The sequence below is a fragment of the Miniopterus natalensis genome, chromosome 1, assembly GCF_054644295.1.
Source record: "Miniopterus natalensis isolate mMinNat1 chromosome 1, mMinNat1.hap1, whole genome shotgun sequence".
Lineage (NCBI taxonomy): Eukaryota > Metazoa > Chordata > Mammalia > Chiroptera > Miniopteridae > Miniopterus > Miniopterus natalensis.
This window is the reverse complement of record NC_142081.1, coordinates 146,568,616-146,589,247: the sequence shown is the minus strand read 5'-3', so window position 1 is coordinate 146,589,247 and position 20,632 is coordinate 146,568,616.

Here is a 20,632-nt window from a genome sequence, read left to right as displayed (position 1 = left end):
CCTTATCAGATATATGATTTGTAAACATTTTCTCCATATCTGTGGGTTTTATTTTCGCGTTATTGAAGGTATACTTTGAAGCACAAAATTTTTCAATGAAGTTCAATTTGTTTCTTCTTTCCTTGCTCATGCTTTTGCTGCCTCACTAAGAAACTATTGCCTAATCCAAAGTGAAGAAGATTCATCCTTATGTTTTCTTGTGTCTTATCATTTTAACTTTAACATGTAAATCAAAGAACATTTTGAATTTGTTGTGTATATGGTATGAGTTGGGGGTCCAGCTTAATTACTTTGCCTGTGGATATCCAGTTGCCCTGGTACCATTTGTTGAAAAGACCATTCTTTCCTCATTTAATTGCATGACCTCCTTTTGGGATCACAATCCCATTTTATAGATGAGCAAATGGGGGCAAAGAGGCTTAGTTATAATGTCAAGAATAGAATGTAAGTGATAGAGATGTATTTTCAAGCCTGAACTGTTCAACTTCAGAGTCTTTTCCCCATACCAGAAGCTCCTGGTCACTGGATCCTGGGGTCCAGGGGACAGTGGTAGTATAAATTTATAAAAATATTACTCAGTCAGCCTTATTGTGAATATCGGTCAGGTTAATATACATAAAAATAATGTGAAACTGCTTATAGCCATTCAAGTGACACTTTTATAGCACCTATGACTATTTGAAAGTACCTGGTCTGTATATTTGTTGAATTATATTTCTCTCCTCCTTGTTCGTCGGGTTCCCCACTATTTACTTGTTTTGTACAGTGACACACCCTGAGTGGGCTGCAGCCCATGAAAGAATCTTATAAGGCTTTACAACTCGTGTTGGAGTCCTTATTGTTACTAAGTAAAAACCTACAAATAGACCAGCTGTGCACACACTTTTGAGTCACTTGCATTATCTTATATTAAAATGTCACCATATTGGTATTTTACATACTATACAATGCAACAAAAGTATAAGCAAAATATAAGATTATGCATTTCCTTAATGAAGTATCTCTTAATGAACCCAGGCATCATACACCAGATGATGTAGCAAGCTACTGATAATAGGTATATTCATAATTGAAATATTTTATTATATTTATTAAATAATTTGGTGGAAGGCTCTGTTACCATTATTGTTTTCATCATTGATTTCAGAAACTATTAATCAACTTAGAATTATTCATTTTTACCCATTCAAAGATCCACACTAGCTCCTGAACCAGTAGGTGACCCATTAATTTAAGAGACTCATTATACATAATCAATATGACTACAGTGCCTTAATACTCAATGTTTCCGGAAGAATCAAGATTATTAATTTCATTCAAACTATATTTACTAATGAAGTTATACATTTTCTCATAAGATAAAAGCTGATTTTATTTTAGTCATTTAAACCATAGTAAAGGTATTGTTCTTTGCTTGATTTCACAACGTTTTTAGCAATTTATATCACACAAATGGTGTAGAATATGGGATATAATAAATATTAATTTTATAAATTAAAGATATTCTAATGTAAAACCCCATCAACTGAAAACAAAAATATTGAATGGTGAATGATGAAAGTGATTTCTCCTTAGCTCTTCTAAATACTAAAATGTGCCAAACCAACAAACAAAAATAGTGAGGTTTTCAGCAATAATATCGATTAAATACATTACATGAAATAAAATGCATATATAAATGCTACCATAAAACGTTAACAAAAAAAAGAGAGCTCTAAGAAAAATCAAAACAATGGCTGATGTAACGCTTTAAGTGAACTGACAGAGAAACAAAAAGCATTAGCTTTATTAAACCTGTGCTTGCAAAATATTTAACTGATATTAAGGTCTATAGGGTATTCTCATACAATTTCACAGTAAAATTACAGAGCTCCTTAAACTCTCAATTAAAAAATAATTGCTAATAAAGATACACCATAGATAATCTACTAAACACTTATCTAATGCATAATCATCTGTAAAAGAATTTTTGCAAATGAATAATATTCAGGGTGGCTCTAGTGTTAAAGCTGTCTCTCTGTCATAGGCCAGAGTGAAAAATTCAGCATCTGATAAAGAGTCCTACTTCTGTCTTGGTCCTTCTGCAATTTCACATTGTGTCACTTTAATTTTTTTATCATTTCTTGATTTTTGTTTGAGTCTCATTCTTTATGAAATTTAGCAGTCACTTTTCTTGTACAAGAAATTTTATGCACATTTTTTACATAAAATCTGACATTAAATCCTAAGTCCCTGAGTTTGCAATTGCATCAGACATTAACAGTTTTTATCAACTGGGGAAAAATATGGGAAGACAAGCTCTTATTTTTGGTGCTACTTGAAATGATCCTTTTGTGCAGAAGTAAGTGACACTGTGTATTTACTTCATTGCTCAAACAAATAGGGTTACCTTTGGAATTTATATTAGATTGGTAAATCCATGGCCTATGTGAAGACATTGTAGCTGAAAACACACTTTTTTCAAATTGATATACTTCATTCAATATAGTTTTCTTAAGGATAGAGAAGCTCTGAAGGTTATTGACAAAATATAACATTCCAATGTTTACTCAGATTATTTTTAATTTTACTACATATTTCTGGAATCTTTCCTAGTTATTTGGTGATGGCATTAGGTTATGTTAGTATTATAAAATGTATTGTAAGTTGCCATATTTTTATTATTTTGGACTACTTTAAAAATAATGGAAATATTACTTTGTTAAAGGTTAGCTAGACCTGAACTCTAAAACCATCTGTAATCCTTACAACTTTGAATAGTATATATTTAATGACAATTGTAACTACAGGTAAAGTTTGAGCTCCCAGTGATAAACAGTAATAATAAGATCATAAACTAGAGAAGGAACCAGGTGCAGGACTTAGTCACAAAGAGAAATACCCATAAATCAAAGTTGTACACTAAGTAGACAAATGAAAGAAAGCTGGAGGAGTGTCGACAAAGGAACACTCCAGAAGCAGATTCAGCATTGCTCAGAGACTGCAAACTTAGAGGGTAGCTGTCCTCAGGGTTTGTCTAAATGTGAGGGTCTCCTGATATTCCCCCAAGGTGAATACCTCACTACTTTCCTTTTATCTTTTTAGGGTTTTACTTTGGTTTTTCTCTCTAGACAGAAAGCCCTTCCCTGAATAACTCCAACAAACTTCCCATCATCTAAGGCCAATGCCTCTGTTAAGATTTTCATATTTAACCTTTTCTTATTCTGAGTTCCAATCATAGATTAGATATGCCAATTATGAAGCATCCCTTTCTATCTTATAATTTCTTTTATCTATGGCTCATCCCCCTTATGGATGCTGAAAAATTTAAAACTGAATACTATCTTTGCATCTTCAAATGTACAGTGTTATACATATAGTACTATGTAAATATAGAGGGAAGAAAGCAAAACAAATGAATGTGAACTGCCTCTCAGTAATATTTACCATATATTATTACTATCACAGGAAGTGTGTCAGACTACCCGCAATTATAAAAATTAATACGAAGAAATTTGTCCAAAAAGGTTAAGTATGCTGATTAAATATTTTATCAAAACAAGAATTCAAACCTGGGCTTGTTTTCTGAAACTTCCTGCTCAGTTGAGTAGCTTCAGTGATGGATTAATAAATTTACCCAAAAAGGACAGATTAATAGATTAATGTCAATTTAGATAGACTTCTCTAGTAAAATAATACAGCCTCTTCCCCCAGCCTTTGATGTTCCATTTCCTTTTATTGAAGAGATGAATTACAACTGAGAAAGCATACTCATAAAATTTTTACATGACACAAAATTGCTGTTTCTTGCCTCCTTGCCTCTGTGCATGCCATTCATTCTGTCTAGAATGTCATTATTTCCCTTGTATGTACGATAAATACTTTTTCATTATTCAAAATCCAACTCCAGAGTCAATTCTTCTGAAAGACCATCCCCATATGCCTTGTCTTCACATATCATGAAAAGGAAAATAACCTCACTTTGTCACTTGAGTTATGACGGCACCTGGGATTAACCTAGTCTACAAGGCCCTTAACCCCTGAAAGTTCTCAGGCTCATGCATTATCACCTGCCTCCTTTATTCATTACAACCCAGACGGCTGGTCTTTTCTAAGTTCCACAAAATTTCGAGCCAATACCCAGATCAGTGCTCTACCTTAGCCTGTTCTATTTACCTGGAACACTCCTAAGTACAACCTCCATACCCCCCTTCCCAGCTACCTTTAACCACCCAACTCATTCTTTATACTTTGGTCTCAGTTTAAATGCTACTCTCTCAGAGAACCTTTTTAACCACCCAAGCTAAGTTAGGTAAATTCCTGTTCTTCACTTTCATGGCCCTCTTTGTATTCCTCATAGAATATTTAAATATTTGTACTTATTTTTTGTATGTCTGCATGTTTAATGGTAATCTCATTTGTGGACAGTAAAATCCAAGAGAAAAAGAGTACATTTATTTTGCTCATCAAAGCACAAGCAAGATATACGATTTGTAATACACTGTTCTTATGCCATTGTGACAATTTATTTACTAATGCAGCTGCATTGACTATAAGTCTAAACTAATGGCTGATTTCAATTGATTACTCTAATGTTTTAAATATATATAGTACTTATATAGGCATATAATATCTGCTCAGCAATGGATTATTACCTGGATAAAATAAGTGCTTAATAGAGAATTGTATTAGGCAGAATAATTGTTCCCCAAAGATATCCATTTTAACATCTTAATCTTAGGAGTCCATGAATTTGTTATGTTACACACAAAAAGGATTATCTTAAAGACCTTAAAATTGGGTGGATTATTTAAATTATCTTGGTGGATTAATTATAATTACCTGAATTCCTTACAACAGAAACTCTTTGCTCAGCTATGGTCAAAGAAATAAGACAACAAAATTTTGTTTTGTTAAATGAGAGTGACATTCTCAGAATTATTTACTTAGGATAAATTAATTTACCTACTCATTAAATCTGAAGAACTTGGTTTATTTCCCAGTAGTAAGTATGCCAACTCTTTTTACAAATTCAGAATTTAATTTTTGTTGACAACCAGGAGAAAGAAGATTCTTTAGAGCATATTCACTAAATATTCTAAATATATTTAATTTTTTGCCATAGAAAAGAGCAAAATGCATTTATATTCATATTTATTTTCTGAAACACTTTAAAAGCATTATATTCAATCAAGTTCAACCATTTAAATAATTTGATGTAATCCATAAATCCCTTCAAATTAAACGTGGTGGAAGAGGAACATTTCTTATCTTCCTTAGTCTTCATCATTATCGACTCTAGTCTCTATTATTGGATTATTATTCACTTTATCCTTGAAAACATATTAAGCTTGTAAGGATAAATATTTAGAAAACTAAAAGTAGTGTCTATGTATAAATATCAGGGCAATATAATTAGTTTTTTATTGATAGTTTACGTACATATATATAATTGATAGCTTTGGGGGAAATTGTAGGCCTCATTTATATACAAAATGAGAAGCCTGGCACGTATAATATAAAATTATAATCTTTCAAATGATTTGCATTTTTAATTTAAAAATAAAACTTTAAAAAGATTTTAGTGCCCTACCTATATAAAATCACAGAATTTACGCTCCTTAAAATTTTACTAGATTTTTTTCTATATTTTCCAAAAAGTGATTTATTTCTGTTAATCTTGTACTTTTGTAATATTTGCAAAACTTAATTGTGAGTTAATAGCCCTAAGTTAATTTAGGTATTGACCTTTTAAAAGTTGATATTATTGTTATGTTTAAATGTCTAGATTCTAGACATTCGAACAATGAGCACTTTCATTTTTTGAGGGTCATTACTATTATATAAATAATTTTGAAACTGCAGGTCAAGGCTAATTGTGGATGAACAGCACCCTTCTGGTCCATTAATATATTCTTTGATGGCCTGGCCGGGCGTGGCTCAGCGGTTGAGCATCGACGTAGGATCCAGGCAATTGGGTTTCGATTCCCGGCCAGGGCACATGCCCGGGTTGTGGGCTCGATCAATGACTCTCTCATCATTGATGTTTCTATCTCTCTCTCCCTCTCCTTTCCTCTCTCTGAAATCAATAAAGATATATTTTTAAAAATATATATATAGTCCTTGATTTTTTTTTTCTTATCATACAAGATACAATGTTTTGTAGGTTACTATTTTTTTCTATCACTGATTTAGAAAGATACTTAAACTTTTCACTGAATGTCATTACAAATTGATATTCTAATAAATGTAAAATTAGTATGAAGACTAAAAATCTAAGCCAGTTGCTACCACACAGTGCTATTTGTTAAGTGAGAAATTCTACATATAAGTAATTGGAACTTATGATTTATTGAGGAACACATTTTATGATTACTGTCTTGTATTCATGGTGAAGGTAACCAAGGCTCAACAAGATTTGAACATTTATCCCCTGGGGTTCAGAATTGTCACTTTAAGGTACAACTGTTCAGGAGTCAATAGGTGAGTTTCCTAGTTTTCTTCCTTCAAAAAGGTAAGCCATAAGGACTTGTAGCCAGATAAACATAAAAATTAATGGACAATGACTTCAGTCATTGGATACTGTACAGTATTCAACAATACAGTGTTAGATTCTGGAAACTTGTTAGGAGAGTAAATTTTGGGTGCTCTCATTACTCACACAATAAAATGGTCACCATGTGAGAAGATTTTATGTTAATTAGCTAGTTAATTAATTAACTCTAGTAATCATTTCACTATTTCAAATCATCATGCAATATATCTTAAATACATTCACTTTTTATTTTAAAAATAAAATTTAAAAAAAAAGCAGTGGAGATGCCATTGTCTATGCACCTGGATGACTATGGTGAGTGAAACACCTTGATCATTCATTAAAACTTGAATTAAAAATGAATCTTTATTGCTTAAGCTAAAGACACTTTATATTGTTAATTAGGCTCTCTTGAGTTATTTTTCCATCCTCCTCAAATACTGTTTTACTTGCTTTTTAATGATCAATTATAAATAGTATCAAAGTAGCAATCTATTTTGGTTTGTTTTCAGTTAAGCCCACAGTACATAGTAATATAATTAGCCTCTCATTTTCTAATGACTAGACTTATATAAAAGTAGATTTTGCTGGTCAAGTATTATTTCATAATAATCCTGCATTAGTCATTAATACTGAAAACCAAGTATTTCAAATTCTCTTCCCTAGAAGTTGATAAACTGTAACCCCCTGGGGTCTTAAAGTGAGGTGTGGCCACGTGACTTGCTTTCTCCATCCTGTGTTACTTGCCAGCAGAGCTTTATGTGCCAGTACAATTCTTTCTCCCTACCACACTGACAGTTCTGCTGATGAGTCCAAGTGATGTTTTGTTAGTATGGCTCCAAGGTTGAGGAAAACATGCAACAGGGTCCCAGCCAACCCTGATGGAAGCGGAACATGGAAAAGAAATAAACTTCTGTTAAGATGTTTGTATTGTTATAATAGTATAGCCCAGATTTTTCTAACAGATACATACTCAATTGCTAAAGCAGATACATGTGTGATTCTCAGAAGAAAATGTTTGCTTTTACAATGATATTTTCTTAGCAATACACTGCCTCTGAATGTATTATGCTATCTTAATAACTTCCTAACAAAATAAGTACTTTTGGACATATGGAATATGGCTTATAATATGAAATAATACATATAAACGTATTATTTGCTAACGTATTATTTGTTAAAATAAAACATATACGTTTTTGCTAAACGTATTATTTGTAAAACAGAAAGCATAAAAGACTTAAGTTGTTAAAATAATTTTATGACAAAATATAATCCTTATATTCTATATTTTTTTCTAAACTTATATATTATAATACAACACTATTTTGGTGTATTATGTATTTAGTTTTTCGTATGAAAAATAAAACAATAATTAATAAATAATAATACAAGAATAAGTTCTGTACTTTGCATACCCACAACTGTAAACCTACTTTTGCTCCATCCTGTTATCTAGAGAGATATAAGCTAGAAACTTCCATTATTTTTCCTCTCAGTTGTTCCCCTTTTTTCTCCTTTTTTTTTTTATCAAGGAAGATTTTTCTGAAGTGTTTTTTTGTTGTTGTTTTTGTTTGTTTGTTTTTTGTTTTGTAGCATCTTCTGCTTACTTGAGGGATTCAAGATAAAAACTGATCTTTAAAAAATATTTTCATAAATTTCCTAAACCCAGTCTTAGTTTTAATTGCTATTATAACAGTGCTTGACTTTTTATTATGCTCCCATTTGTTGAAGAAGTGAAGCTCAGAGAAATCATTGACTCAGCAGATAAGTCAATGGATGAAAAAATTTCAAAGCAGTTCAACTTGTGCATGCTGCAAAAACATCAAACTGAGCTTTCATTTTGTACAAAAAAGTTACCAAACAATTCTTTAAAATATTGGGTAACCACTGGATGACAACTGCATTTTTGTTCTTGGCAGAAAACTTCACTTTAACTGAAATTCAAATTTGCATATTGCAATGCATTGTAGCAATTTCTGCTTCACTGTAACTAAGAAATCACTATACATATTTTTTCTACAAGTGGATCTTGTGGTATATGTATAATATTATTTCCAAATTTTATATAATATGCAATATTATTCTATTCACAACACATTAAGATCTATACTAATTACTTGTCAGCTAAGATAACATATTGCCCAGTGGTCACTATTTACTGTTTTGAAGCTTAAAATAGAAAATCATATAGATGTTTTAACATATAAGCCAAAAAGAAATTGAACTATAGCTAAGCATGAGAGCTTTCACCTAGAGTCTCTTAGTGTTTTTGTGTGTAGAATACTATCCAAAGAATGAATGGCAAATTAGTTATACTCATCCTCAGGTTTCTATCCATATTCTCTTTCTAATCATGCTTGTAATTCACATTGTGACTGTGTCTAAATCCAATACTTCCTAATGACTGCAATAGCATTAAATCCACTTGCTTGAGCATTGGGCCTATGTAAGTACCGAAAGCACTAAGTATAAAAATGAAATGGTTTGAAAAAGAGATCTAGAATTTCCATAAAGAGGGTTATTGAGTATCTGATGAGTTTAAAAGTTAAAGAAATTTCCCAGAAGCATCAATACAGCAGAGGAAGAACGTTGCTTTAGCATGGGTTTACAGTAATGGTTGTTATAGTTCTGATTGGATATGAATACATGACATCTTTTAGTACAGAAAAGATAAAATATATTAAAACTATATTTACCAGGCATTTTACATAGATAGTTATTTTCATTGGCTCTCCAGAGTAATTTTTGCTAAATATAAGTTATATAATTTATCTTTAAAATGTGATACATTTTGCAAAATCAATAATTTTCTTAGTTTTAATTTAAGAATAACATTCAAGAGACTACAATTTTACCATTAATTTATTTAGTGAATTTGCATTTGAATTTCTAATATTTGATATTATATCTCAACCAACTCTTCCCAATCTGAATTTTCATGTAAAAGGCTTGTGGAATGGGCATCAATACTATTTTAACAAAAGATGGGACATAAGTAAAACAGATTGAACACATATACTTATAAGTCCTAATTGATGTATTTATTCCCTACCGTGCATTGCTATTAGGCTTTTAAATATGTAACTTAACAATAGAATCTTAGATTATCTCCATATCAATTTAATGAAAAGCACCAACATTTTCACAGACAAATGAAAAAAAGCACTTATTAAGTATCGATTATTTTCAATTTGTTTTTCAGCAATTTAAATAATAATGGAATATATATATTTGTACATATGTATAAATGTATACATAAATGTTATGAATATTATAAGAGTATTTCTGAAACAACAATGAGATCCAAAAAAGATAAAGACAAAACATATTATTAATAAGTAGCAATTAGGCTGCTGAAACACTGAAATGAGCATCCTGTATTTATTGCTTTTCTACCCTCCTACTAATTTTTGCCAATTAGATACAGAAGTTCATAGGAAGACTCAAATCACATTTATAGGGCTAATTATACTGAGAGCACTCCAATTATGTTTAAATGCTTCCGTGATGCTATCATTCCTATGGAAACCTCTGTTACACCAGTTTCATCTGGGAGACAGAGCTGAGGCTCCTTTCCGTTTACCTGTTTCCCCTCATCCTACTAAGCCTGGAATGTGGTCCAGTCAGGACATTCTTCAGCACAGAATGTATTAATACTAATCTCTTCAAGCTAAATTCACCGGCTCTATATAGATGTCCAGGATTAATGTATAAGGAATTAGAAAATGATGGGCTCTTTCAATTATTTTCTAAACCATCAACATAAGCTGAATAATACATGCTTATATTATACTACTTCAGCTTTCTAAGTACTCTTATGAGCAATAATACCCAGCAAGTGCTTATGATTTAGGTTTATTGTAGATCCTAGTATAGACTTTTTTGATTTTTTTTGAGTGTCATATGTTCTAAGTTATCAAAAGAAGTCATAAAAAGTAACTGCATTATCTAGAAAAATGGTCTTCTTATCAAAAAATTTCAGTTATAAGAACAAACTACTTTTTTCTTTTACAATGATAAAAATACAATTTAGATATTTTATTCTTTTTGTATTTCTTCTCACATTCAATCATAGAGAAATTGTGGGTTTTTTCTGCTGTGATATGACTAGATATAAATATCCACTAAGAATGTAGATGTTTGAGAAACAGCAAAGATAGATTATGCAAATTTTTGTCTGAACTTGTAGACTTCTAGGGACTGGTATCATTATAACTTTGCACATATAACTTTCCATTTCAAACAGTATATTGAATCCTATTTAATGTGATGGAAACAGTACAGATGAGTTTGCTATATAGGTACTTAATTTTCTACCCAGGAAACTGCTGGTGATATGACCTTGAAAAATATACCAAAGCCAGGTTTCTCAAAATCAGTTTTTAATATTCTTTCCTTTTAACTTTGGATTAATAACTTACAGCTCTTAGATGAACTGAATGAATGGTTTCTACTACAGTCGATAACTAAAAGATATATATATTCTGCAACATGTTGATGATATGACTTTATTATCATGATCTAGTAGCTGGCAATTACTCTCAGATGGGATGGCTTAAAGTCAACTACCTTAAAACTGAAATCAGTTTTTGGCACATGTTCTCCAATATAGATTGGATTCTATCCAACAACTGCATCCAGCTTGCTAAGATGTTTAGTTACCTCAGGGTCTATTTTACAACTAATTTAGCTTTTAATGGTTCACCAGGAAGTCAAATTGCTTAAAATGCAATGTTTTATAGACCCTGGTGAATGATTGATAATATTTGCTATGAAAATGATTCAAGCTAAAATTATTGAGGCCATCTAGTGACATATAAATTTTCAGGCCTCAATTATGTATTTATTTTTATTCTGGGGGAGATGCAGAATTATTTGCCAAGGAAAAACAGGCTCTGAATACTTTCTTCTGCTGCCCTCATGAAGAGATGGCTGGTCATGTTATCAGACAAATTCCCTTGTTTTGAAATCGAATTTTATTTTCAGATATCAACCATCCTTAGCTGATTCAAAAGCACTTGAGACCTGCCTTTGTTCAATAAAATGACTCTCGGGTCTCTAGATTTCCAAAGACTATAACCTCATATTCTTTGTTCCTCAATACTAAGAAAAACAAAAATGAACAAACAAAAACTATGGTTGCTATTAATGGGGTTGCTTCAGGAGGATGTGTTGAATCATATATTACCCTTGATGTTGGGAATAGTACCTTTCAGCAATCCAGGCTCTCTGAGAACTGCATGTGGATCTCAGTTTGACCTCTTGAATAATGGCTTATATTAGACTATCCTGTGACATTATGTGCTTAATTTGGATTGAGAAATGTGCTAAGAGCCAGTACATGAAATTTTGCCTCTATAGTCATTATATGGATTTTTTTTAAATACTGTCCACTGTAATCCATAGTGTTCTCTTCAAGAGGCATCAAGGGAAAATCTTTAGAATTCTAATTTTGAAAAATCAGAAAATATATTTTTATTTTGTAATTACTTTAAATATTAAGATTATGTGTCTCTCTTTGCCTTAGTTCCTGAGAATCTTAGAGTTTTACCTGTAGCTAACAACATATTAAAAGTTTCTTTATTTTATCTGGGTACAAATTTTAATTTAACCACATTTCTCTTCAAATTAGTATTTTTGTTTGTTATTTATTATAGAGTCCATTCTTATCAACAGTCTTCCCCCTTTTTAATTCCCTTTTTTAATTTACTTTTTTTTAACAACTTAAGATTTTGTTTAGAACAGTTTTACATTCACTGCAAAATTGGGGAAGATACAGAGAGTTCCCATATACAGTGAGTTTCCATGTATCTCCTGACCTTACACATGCATAACCTTCCTTATTATCAATATCCCTCAACACAGAAGTACATCAGTTACAACTGACGAACCTACGTGATATGTCATAATTACCCGGAGTCTGTAGTTTACATTGCAGCTTACTCTTGGTGTTGTACATTCTATAGATTTAGACAAATGTATACTAACATTGTATCCATCATCATATTATCATACAGAGCATTCTATTGCTCTAAAAATCCTCTGTGCTCTGTCTACTTATTCCAATCCACCTCTCCAAGGCCTGGCAACCACTGACCATTATAGTGTCTCCACAGTTTGTCTTTACAGAATGTTATCTAGTGTAACAGCCTTCTCTATTTTAAAGTAGCCAATTAGATGCTAACAACTAGATATGAACCCCAGAATTAACAATTGGAATATTTTCTATTATTTTATTTTTTTACTAACATTAACCTAATTATTTTTTTCCTTTAAAATGATTGCTTTCATCTATTTTTCTCTTATCATGTATTTTTGTCAACTGCCTTTAAAAAAATACATAAAACATCATATCCAAACCAAGATTTCTCATTTATTCATTCATTCATTGAAGAAAAATATGGTAAAAACACCCTGTGCCAGACGCTCTGCTGGATGTTGAGTTTTAAAAATGAATAGGATTCCGCATAAATACTATAGTCAACTGATCTTTGACAAAAGAGCAAAGGCAATACAATGGAGCAAAGAATCCATTCCATCAATGGTGCTGGAAGAAGAAATCATCCATAAGTCAAAAGATCAATCTAGACATGGACCTTAGACCCCCAAGAAAAAATAGCTAAAATGAATCACAGACCTCAATGTAAAATGCAGGACTTTAAAATTCTTATAAAATAACATAGGAGAAAACTCAGATAACCTTGTGTATAGCAATGACCTCTTAGATATACCACCAAAGGCATGATCCACAAAAGAAATAACTGATAAGCTGATCTTCATTAAAATTATAAACTTCTATTCTACAAAGTACACTTTCAAGAGAATAAGACCATCCACAGACTGGGAGAAAATGTTTGCAAAAGACATATCTTGTAAAAAGGTCTGTTATCCAAAATATACAAAGAATAGAGTTAAGCCTTAACAATAAGAAAACAAACAACCCAATGTAAAAATGGACCAAAGACCTTAACTGACACATCTCCAAAGACATGCAGATGAAAAATAAACATATAACGAAATGTTTCCCAGGCACATGTCTTCAGAGAAATGCAAATTAAAATAATGAGATACCAGTGCACACCTAGTAGAATGACCCCAAATCCAAAACACTGAAAATGCCAAATGTTGTTGAGGATGTGGAACAACAGTACTGTATTCCTTTGCTGGTGGGAATGCAAAATAGTGTGCCACATTAGAAAACAGTTTTTCATAACTAAACATAGTCTTGCCATATGATCCAGCAATTGTACTCCTTGGTATTTACTCAAAAAAGCTGAAAACTTACCTTCACACAAAACCTACACATGAATGTTTGCAGTAGCTTTACTCATAATTGCCAAAACTTGGAGGCAACTACAGAGTCCTTTAAAATGTGAATAAATAAATAAACCGTGGTACATGCAGACAATAGAATATTTATCAGCATGAAAAATAAATGGAATATTATTCAGCACTAAAAATCAAAGAATGAAAAGATATGGAGGAAACTTAAATGTACATAATTAAGTGAAAGAAGCCAATATGAAAAGGCTACATATTGTATGATTCCAACAATGTGACATTCTCGTTAGGGCAAAATTATGAACACGATACAGAGATCAGTCGTTCCCAGAAGGTTGGGAGGAGGGGTAGGAGTGGAGCCTAGAGGATTTTTAGGGCAGAGGAGTACTTTGTACAATACTAAAATGATGAATATGTGTCATGATACATTTGTCCAAACCCACAGAATTTATTACATCAATAGTGAACTGTATGTAAACTAGGTACTTTGATGACAATGATGGGTTAATGCAACTTTATCCTTGATTTAAAAAATGTACTATCCTGGTGATTGGTATTGATAATGGGGGAGGCTGTATATTTGTAGGGTTAGGGGATATCTTCCCCTCAATATTACTTTGAACCTAAAACTGCTCAAAAAACATAGTCTTAATAAAATTTAAATTTAAAAAGAAGAAGAAATAAATAAATAAGACATTTAATATCTCTAGGGAGTTCAAAGTTCAAAGGAGCAGACATAAGTGAATGAGTATTATCAATAACATGTGGTGACCTGGACCACAGCAGAGCCAAGTACTGTTGCTTTTGAACAGAAGAAGGGCATGCCATCCACTCTACAACAGCAGTTTGAGTCAAGAAATAATTTCCTGAAGATGGTGATGTAGCTGAGTCTTGTAACCCTCATTTTATAGCTTTGATAGGTTCTGCTACTTCTTTCATGACATTTACTTTTATTAAAATTAATCATAATTTAACTTCCAAGATTTCAAATGGTATTTTAGCCCAACTACCCCAGGCCATGGTTATTGAGAAAGGCAAATTAATTCAATCAGAATTAGAAAGTCTGCATGTATCATTAGTTCATCTGTATATTTTCCTGCAAATTATTGCAACAAGAAACAGAAATTTTACCAAGAGCACAAAAATTATTTCCAATATTACTTTTATTGAGCTACCCAGTATAGCTATGAATGGCATTAATTACAGCTTATTTTATGTTGGTAAACTTATATTTTGGTATGTATATTTTTTTGGTGAGACATGTAATCATGATAAGTCAAACTATCATAAAGTTCCAGCCAACACATGTCTAATACTTTAATTTGTTCTTAAAACCAACATCCTTTGAATAAAACTGTTCAAGAAGCATTAGGTCACTCTTTTTAACAGTTGTCTTTTAGGATTAAGCAAATAAAGGAACAAAATAACTTGATTGTTATAGAAGCAAGTAGAATCCTCAAAAATGTCAGGCTGAAGAATTTAGATTCAACTCAACAGCCTGAAGGAAATATTTAGGAATAGCTTCTTTTAAATGCGTAGAAAGGTCATTGCTTCCATTACTTGAAAATTATAGTGTTGTTGCATTGTGTAGTTGTTGCCTAGAGGGAAAAATTGTGAATAATTTACTGATACATTACAACTTTATCTCTAACATTTCTTTGTTATAATCATTTATCAATTTATTAATATGAAAATGTCTGTAAGTACTGTTATAAAATTATAACCACATTGAATTTTAATTCTATATTTCTGTCTATATAATTATATTATAGCAAGAACAGCCATAAGGCTTTAATACATTATTATATTTGTATAATGCTTAATTTTTCAGTGTGTTTTAATATTTAATTTTTCAGTATAAGTAGGGTGATCATTACTCAAAGATAACAAAAATAGGCTGACTTAGAACAAAATATTACACATATGAATTATTCACTTAACTACTTTGGTGTAGCTTGCAATATTTTGACATACTGACATTTTAAATCCATGTAACTCTTCATGATTGTTTTGCACCATTTTTTTCCAGTTTAAACTAAACAATAGGCTGTACACCACTGACAACTTGGCACAGAACTTTATTTAACTTACTTTTTTTGTATTATATTATGCTTTTGTTCCGTTGTAATTGCTTATTGCTTCCATTATAGTAATTATCATTCTTCCTTTTCTCTCATAGAAAATGTCCTGCACTTCCTACTACTTAAAACATAATTTTATAAATGACAATAATCAAAGAGGAAAAGACAAATCATGAAGTTGGCTTTTTAAAATTTCTACTCACAAAACTACCCCTTGTTGTTTTTCTACTCAAATGATTGTGTTCATTATACTAAATTCAGGATCACATCATATGAACAAATGGTCATAAGAAGAAGGAAATCTCTGGGATATAAGACATGTTTCAAGAAGCACATCATTGAATCAACCCATTCATTCAGCATTGGCTGAGCTCAAGTTGTTTTGCATTCTGGATACAAATGTTAGGGCAATCATCTCCCAATCTGGGTGAAATTTGTTTTTTACAGTGTTTCTCAAAGTTTGATCCCAGGACCTGTAGCATCAGCTTCATCTGGGAAGAGTTTGATGTGAAAAATCAAACTTGGGAATTAAGATTCAGTAATCTGTTTTGTTTAACAAACCCTCCAGAGGATTAGGATGTGTGTTCAAGCTTAAAAACCACTGCTTTATGAGATGCTCTTGTAGACCACTCTTCTTAAACATAAAGCATGTATCTGAATAAGTGAAATTACACGTTTATTAATATCCAGGGCTTCTTATTACATTTCTCTAACTAGATTGCAAGCCCCACTGGAACAAGGGCCTTCTCTGTGCTAGCTCATCATGAACCCCCAGAGTTCTGCACTACATTTGTCTCTTAGCTTTCTGGAACATCGTTTGTGGTGAATGGCACCATGTTTTAGAAAGTGACTCTAAGAGGCAGATATTACACAAGTACACAAATAACTTGCACAAAGAAGATAATACTGAATACTACAATTAAATATAAAGAATAGATATGGACTTCCAGTTTGTGTCTTAGATATGTCTTACCATGCCCATTACTTAAAATCAGTGCTGATGATGTAACATTGAGCTCAAAGGCATTTTTATAAATGTTAGCTATAATTATGTTAATACTTATATATAAAGTACAGTTTCACTATATAAAATATAATACATATATTAAATGTTTTGTTAATTTAATATAACATGTATGAAAGTGTTTAAATTTGTATAATAATCCAGCTTCAAAATGTTTTCACATCCATTCCCTCTATTGATGAAATGGTAAGGGCAGTATTTAAAAAATATGAGAAGTTATTGAGACAAAAAATAAAATAAAATAAGATACAATGGAAGTTACTAACACTTGAGAAGCATTAGGTCACACTATTTTAGAGTTACGTTTTAGGACTAAAAATGGGAAAATAGTATGATATTTTAAAATATGTGTACCTTGCCTGAGTTGTGTTCATAATGCTAATTCATGTGCATCATTAGTTAACATAGTTTCTAAAAAATTTGTGTGCCTGCCTCTGCAAATACCTTTGCCCTTGGTTGATGGTCTGTCCATTTGTCTTGTACTTGATGAGAGTATGCATAGAAGGCCATAGATAATTTCATATTTGTATAAGAATAAGATGAATTATCTTAATTCTGTATTTACAGATTTTCTTAGTTGTACTCCTAGAGTATTCATAATGTGGGTAGGTTACTGTTCATCCTTCCCTTTCAAGCATTTACAGAAGAAAAGAACTGTCAACACAAATGTAAGTGCCATTATCTATGATGTGCTGCATTAGCCTGCCCTTAACATTTGCAAGACCAAGAAGAGCAGAAATGGAGACTTAAATTTCATATACAAATATTTAAATGTTACATTAAATGCAAAATAACAAAGTAAAATATGCTATAATCTAGTACTTTTAAAAGGGCACTTCTTAAAATTACCGGAGAGACAGACTTTAGTGACTAAATGTGGCTGTGCCTCTCTTCTCCTCCAGCCCTGGCTCAGTCCTACACTACCTGGCTGAATGCCCCAGCTTGAATTTCCAGATCTGTCCAAGGTCTCCACAAACAACTTCCCTTGGCCGACACTTGGGCCTAGACCCACAACAGTGGTGTAATCCATCCTAGACAGAACCCAAGCAGGCCATGAACATGGACTTGGAGCCGTTTGGGTACTGCATTCCAGGGCGCAGGAACCAGTACCATGGCCAGAAAGGAGATGAATGGGCTCTGAGTGCACACATCCCAGGGGGACCAAGGACACCTCCCTCACATGGACGGATGCAACTGGAAGGAAACCAGAGCATGGTCCCTTCAAGTGTATGGCAGCACAGGCCGGGTTTCTATTAGCCTTGGTTCCAGGCTGGAACCGCACAGCACACGGGCACATAAAACACTTGAAGCTAACACATTCTACTGATCTTTGTTCAGTTCCATAAATCTCCTTGTGATTGTATTTCTTTGGGGACGAATAGCTTTCAGTTTTTCCCCTAAGCATTTCCGAAGGTGGATTGAGACCTGTCCTCTAATCACTTTTCACATCATTTTTGTTCATTTATTTTCTTATTACAATGACATTATTGTAAAAATAAACAAAAAAAGGACCCATGTTGCCAGGGAAACCAGACTGGAGAATGAGTATTGCCGTCTTTACAGAAAACTTAACTCTTCTTGAGTAAATTTTCACTGCAATATTAGTCCCACTCAATTTTGTGTCAATACTTTACAGTTTCTGCCTTTTTCTCTCTTGAATATATTCCCTCTCTCTTTCTCTATCTCTTCATCTCCCCCCCCCCCGTCTCTCTCATGGTTAGTCTATCAATTTTCTCTCGAATTCATTGTTTTTGTACTGACTGTTTAATATGGATGCTTTCCCTTCATTCAATAGATTTCCTCCTCTGTTCATTGCTGCAACTAGACATTCTGCCAAATGATAGCGCTGGCAGCTCATTGAAACTCACTGAGTCAGAGAAACTTGTTTTACTGGTAGCTTTTGAAGTTGGCCTTGCAGTGGAACATCTGTAGCAGCCTGGGCTTCGATGATTTCCCTGTCATTAATACTGTCCCACAGGACAGGACTGGGCTGCCCAGAGTGGGCAGGGAGAGTAGAACAGAAAGCCAACATAAATCTCCTTTCAATGTTGTTTTCCACTCTCACTTAACATTTTCTGTACCTTCTTCTATAATTAAACTTCTATTTCAAAGTAATTTCATTGAAAGAAGGAGCCAATTTAGCCACCATAAACCAATCACTAAAGGTGGAAGTGGAATGACCAAGGACTTAACAAATTTATGTCAAATAAGCAGGCCAAAGATGAACCAATTTTGCATACAATGAGTGGTTTCCCATATTAGAGATTTATTGCAATTCTTATTTACTTTGTAATATTTTAGTTGAAGATTTGAATCACACCAATTAGTCGTGAATGAAAAAAACAAACATACTTTTAGGCTTTCTTAGGCTATTTTCTCTTAGAATTTAAATTTAACTAGGAAACAAATCCTCATACTCTATCTGGCTGTGTTCTCTAAAAGTCCCAAGTAATATTATACAAGGAGGCTTTCATGAACCTGCAGTGGCTAAATTGAAAAAAGGTGTCTTTTTAAAACCAACTTCGTACCCTAATGCTTTCCAAAAAGGATCATGGTTATTTCCACCTCATCCTAGGGGGAAATACTCTCAAGTTTTTTGACTAGTAACTTTTCTTTGATACTGCAATTTTTTTGGGGGGGTGTCACTGAATGTAAAGGAAACATGCAGAATTTAGAAACTGAATTGCTTAAGAGACATTTGCAAATTGATAATGATGTTAGTGCAAAGCAGAAAACCTGAAAGTCAGGGAAAAATACTGGAAAAGAGAAAGAAGTTGAACAGGTATGTAGGGAAGTAAACAAACACCTGGCAAGTAAAGAAAGCAAGCTTCTAATGCAAAGAAGCTAGTGACCAAGCTAGTGAGGTACAATGAAAACCACGTTTAATATATTACTGCTTGTCCATTTAACTTTGCTCAGTGGGCGAATATTCACCTGTAACTGGTTTAAAAATCTTGGCACCCAGGGCTTTTCTGCTCACACTTAGCTAATTCAAGTTGCTGTCATGCTATATCACACACCAGTCTTATTTCAGTACAATGAATGCCCAGTCCTGAATTTAAAAAGTCAAAGTTTCCAACTTCAGACAAAATGCCAGTGACTGCTGTTTCCCCCAGTAGGTTCTGTCTTAAGTAGAAAGCCCGCAGTCATGTGCAGGTGCCCTCAAACTGTTCGCTTTCTGGGCTTGGCTGAGGCAGAAAGCCCACTTTCCTGGGGACAGGTGTCTTTGGTGATTCTCTTCAGCCCTTACCTCCATCACTGAGAGACTCTCACTTTTGAGTGACGTGTGCTTCTTTCCATTACATCTTGTATTGGTCTGAGATTGATCAGAGGAGCCAAACTGTTAAAGAAGATAGAGAATAAGTGTTGGAAGAAACTATGGGTGCACACTGCTTGGCTCCAGCACCTACCTTCAGAGCTTAAAGGTTAAGCGTTATTTCTGCCTTCCACACGCCTTGTAGATTTCTACCATGGCCAGTGTAGTCTGAAACCATATAGGTAAGGAAATTCCAGGAAGTGCACACCCAGTTTAACTAAAGTGAGACAGTGTAGGGCCACCAGAAAATTCACAAATTCTTCTGATGGATACAGCAATCCCAGGAAAACTTCATCTTGTCTCTGCAGAGGCTTGTTCAGATTCCAAATGGCAAAAGGATTGGACAAGATCTTAACTTTTCTCTCTCTCTTTCTCCACAAATCAAGCCCATGGGAAACACACCAAGCCTAAGG